This window comes from Rutidosis leptorrhynchoides, chromosome 9 (genome assembly GCF_046630445.1).
Source record: "Rutidosis leptorrhynchoides isolate AG116_Rl617_1_P2 chromosome 9, CSIRO_AGI_Rlap_v1, whole genome shotgun sequence".
In the NCBI taxonomy this organism is placed as follows: domain Eukaryota; kingdom Viridiplantae; phylum Streptophyta; class Magnoliopsida; order Asterales; family Asteraceae; genus Rutidosis; species Rutidosis leptorrhynchoides.
Genome location: NC_092341.1, coordinates 41,828,014 through 41,832,836, shown reverse-complemented (window position 1 = coordinate 41,832,836; position 4,823 = coordinate 41,828,014).

The window sequence follows — 4,823 nt, the reverse complement described above, 5'->3', positions numbered from 1 at the left end:
ATGATACTTAAGACTTAATTTATTCACTTTTAAACTTTTGGGGACAATATACTGACTTAGTAACCTTTGACTTAGGTTGATGACCTTTCGGACCGACTTACTACTTGCATACTTTTCATATCGACTTTACCGCACATTCACTGTGAGTTATAGCTTCCCTTTTTACTTTACTATTTTTGGGACTGAGAATACATGCGCTTTTTATGTTTTTACATTCTTGACACGAGTACTTAAACTTTATATATGCGTGGGTGATATAACGGCACAAAGATTCCCCTTAGCACGGTAACGTTTAATCATTGGTTTTTGAACCGGTGAATGCAAATATTAGATATGGATCCATAGGGTTTGACATCCCCACTCTGGCTAGTCGCGCTAGCATTTAATGGGTGTTTGATACTTCGAGGACATACGCACTCGCCAAGTGTACTTTTAGGGGGAATTATTATTACGTTAAGTTAGTTACCGGGTGCCCACGGATAAGCATATACATTATCATACTGTTTTGAAACGCTGGTTGAAGTAATGAAATCTCGTGGTCTACATTACATTACTGATTACAAACAAACTATAGCTCACCAACATTCGTGTTGACTTTTAAGCGTGTATTTCTCAGGTGCTTAGATGTTGTTGCTTCTGCTGTTAGACTTGCTGTCTTGGTGTTATAGACTTGCTGTTACAGACTCGCTGTGTTAGACTTCCGCTGCATTATTAGAGATGTCTCAATCATGGAACTTTTATTTTGCATTCGCAACTTACGTTATTTTGAATAATGACTTTGTAACGACCTTTGTGTCACGTTATCTTTTATAAAAACGTTATCTTTTCATGAATGCAAAACTTGTTTTAAAACAGCATGTAGTATTATACCGTGTAATGGACCTGTGATGGTTTTGTACGGGGCGTCACAATAGTTGCCTCCTTCATATCCAAATGAGTTTTGGTCACTAAAATACTAATCTTGATTAACTACACCTAACGACGTCTTAATGACAATTTAGTTTGCAATAAAGGTTAAACGCATAAGTGTTTGGCTTGTTGCAAGCAACCAATGAGGTTAGATGCTTCCATCCAAGTATAGACAAATTGTATGAAGACATGGGATTTGGTGTTTGGCTTGTAGTGACCCGAACTTTTCCATGGTTATATATATTAAATGAAAACTATATTTGCATGATTAAATGTTTCCAACATGTTAAGCAATCAAACTTGTTAAGACTTGATTAATTGAAATGAATTTCGTGTAGACAATTGACCACCCAAGTTGACCGACAATTCACGAACGTTAAAACTTGTAAAAACGATATGATATATATATATATATATATATATATATATATATATATAGTAAACATGATATTATGATAGGTAAGTATCTCACTAAGTATATTAACAATGAGTTATATACATAAAAACGAGATTACTAAGTTAAGAAACACGAAACGATATATATAACGATTATCGTTATAACAACGTCTTACTAAATACATATGTATCATATTAAGATATTGTTACACTATATTTAACATGATAAAATGATAATTATATATATCATTAAGAATGTTAACAATGAACTACATATGTAAAACAAGACTACTAACTTAAGAATTTCGAAACGAGACATATACGTAACGATTATTGTTGTAACGACATTTATATATATATATATATATATATATATATATATATATATATATATATATATATATATATATATATATATATATATCATATTAAGATATATTCATACATCATAATATCTTGATAATGTAATGATTTAACATCTCATTAGATATAATAAACAATGGGTTAACAATGTTAAACGAGATCGTTAACTTAAAGGTTTCAAAACAACACTTACATGTAACGACTAACGATGACTTAACGACTCCGTTAAAATGTATATACATGTAGTGTTTTAAGATGTGTTAATACACTTTTGAAAGCCTTAAGGACATATATCAAAGTACTTCTACTTAACAAAAATACTTACAATTACGTCCTCATTCGTTTTCATCAACAATTCTACTCGTATGCACCCGTATTTATACTCGTACAATACACAGCTTCTAAATGTATTTAATATTGGTATATACACTCTAATGATCTGCTCTTAGCAGCCCTTGTGAGTCACCAACACATGTGAGAACCATCATTTAACATCTAGCATGATATATCTAACAAAATTACAAACTAATGGAGCCTATATGATTACCCCATATTCACGTGAAAGAGGAGTACCACAAACACATTCACTTTGCAATTTTCTTGAATCAAATTACTCTCTCTCAAGTGTTCTTCCTTTGTTCTAAGTGTTCTTCATCATCTTCAACAAAATCTAACTCAATCTAGCTAACCTAGATCAACTTACCAAACAACTACTCAAGAACACACCAACAACACTTCCAAGTTTGCTTGTTTACTTCCAATCTTGCAAATCCACTTTAATTGATCATCCAACCTCAAGAAATTTGTGTTGTTTACCGTAGGTTATCATTCTAATTCAAGGTAATACTCATATTCAAACTTTGATTCAATTTCTATAACTATAACAATCTTATTTCGAGTGGAAATCTTACTTGAACTTGTTTTCGTGTCATGATTCTGCTCCAAGAACTTTCAATCCATCCAAGGATCCTTTGAAGCTAGATCAATTTTTTCTCATTTCCAGTAGGTTTACCTACTAAAATTAAGATAGAAATGATGTTCATAACATCATTCGATTCATACATATAAAACTATCTTATTCGAAGATTTGAACATGTAATCACTAGAACATAGTTTATTTAATTCTAAACTTGTTCGCAAACAAAGTAAATCCTTCTAACTTGACTTTTAAAATAAACTAAAAACATTTTCTATATCTATATGATATGCTAACTTAATGATTTAAAACCTGAAAACACGAAGAACACCGTAAAACCGGACATACGCCATCGTAGTAAAACCGGGGGCTGTTTTGGTTTGGATAATTAAAAACTATAATAAACTTTGATTTAAAGCTATTCTTATGGGAAAATGATTTTTCTTATGAACATGAAACTATATCCAAAAATCATGGTTAAACTCAAAGTGAAAGTATGTTTTCCAAAATGGTCATCTAGACGTCGTTCTTTCGACTGAAATGACTACCTTTACAAAAACGACTTTTAACCTGTATTCCCGACTATAAACTTATACTTTTTATGTTTATATTCATAAACTTAAGTTCAATATGAAACCATAGCAACTTAAATTACTCAAAAAGGATTTAAAACGAAGAAGTTATGGGTAAAACAAGATTGGATAATTTTACTTGTTGTAGCTACGTGAAATTTGTAACAAATCTATACAAATCATAACTTAACCAACTTATATTGTATTATACATGTATTCTAACATATATTATGTAATCTTGGGATACCATAGACACGTATACAATGTTTTGACATATCATATCGACCCATCTATATATATTATTTGGAACAACCATAGACACTCTATATGCAGTAATGTTTGAGTTAGCTATACAGGGTTGTGGTTGATTCCAAAATAATATATATACTTTGAGTTATGATCGAGTCTGAGACTTGTAGACACTGGGTCGTGGATTGATTTGAGATAATATATATATTGATTTATTTCTGTACATATAACTGTGGACAACTAGTTGTAGGTTACTAACGAGGACTGCTGACTTAATAAACTTAAATCGTTAAAATATAATAAAAAATGTGGTGAATATATTTCGATCATACTTTGATGTATATGTACATATTGTTATAGGTTCGTGAATCGACCAGTGGCCAAGTCTTACTTCCGGCAAAGTAAAAATCTGTGAAAGTGAGTTATAGTCCTACTTTTAAAATCTAATATTTTTGGGATGAGAATACATGCAGTTTTATAATTGTTTTAAGAAATAGACACAATTAATTGAAACTACATTATATGGGTGAATGATCGAAGCCGAATATGCCCCTTTTTCCTTGGTAGCCTAAGAATTAGTAAACCGATCTACTAATTGATGCAAATCCTAAAGATAGATCTATTGGGCCTAACAAACCCCATCCAAAGTACCGGATGCTTTAGTACTTTGAATTCGTTTTTATCATGTCTGATGGATGTCCCGGAATGATAGGGGATATTCTTATATGGATCTTGTTAATGTCGGTTACCAGGTGTTCATTATATGAATGATTTTTATCTCTATGTATGGGATGTATATTGAAATATGAAATCTTGTGGTCTATTATTATGATTTGATATATATATATATATATATATATATATATATATATATATATATATATATATATATATATATATAGGTTAAACGTATAACTCACCAACATTTTTGTTGACGTTTAAAGCATGTTTATTCTCAGGTAATTATTAAGAGCTTCCGCTGTTGCATGCTAAAATATGGACAAGATTCGGTGTCAGCATACTTGTATAATATTGTTTAAAACTGCATTCGAGATTTACTTTGTTGTAACATATTAATATTGTAAACCAATATGTAATGGTCGTGTGTAAGTGTGATATTTTTAGATTATCATTTCTTGATAATCTAGGTGGTGTCCTTTTAATCTTGTCGATAATATAAAGGTTATGGTTTGCTTTAAAAACGAATGCAGTCTTTGAAAAACGTCTCATATAGAGGTCAAAACCTAGCAAAGAAATCAATTAATATAAAACGTTTATAATCGATATGAACGGGACATTTCAGTTGGTATCAGAGCGTTGGTCTTAGAGAACCAGAAATTTGAAATTAGTGTGTCTTATCGAGTTTGTTAGGATACATTAGTGAGTCTAGACTTCGACCGTGTTTCCTTTATAAATGA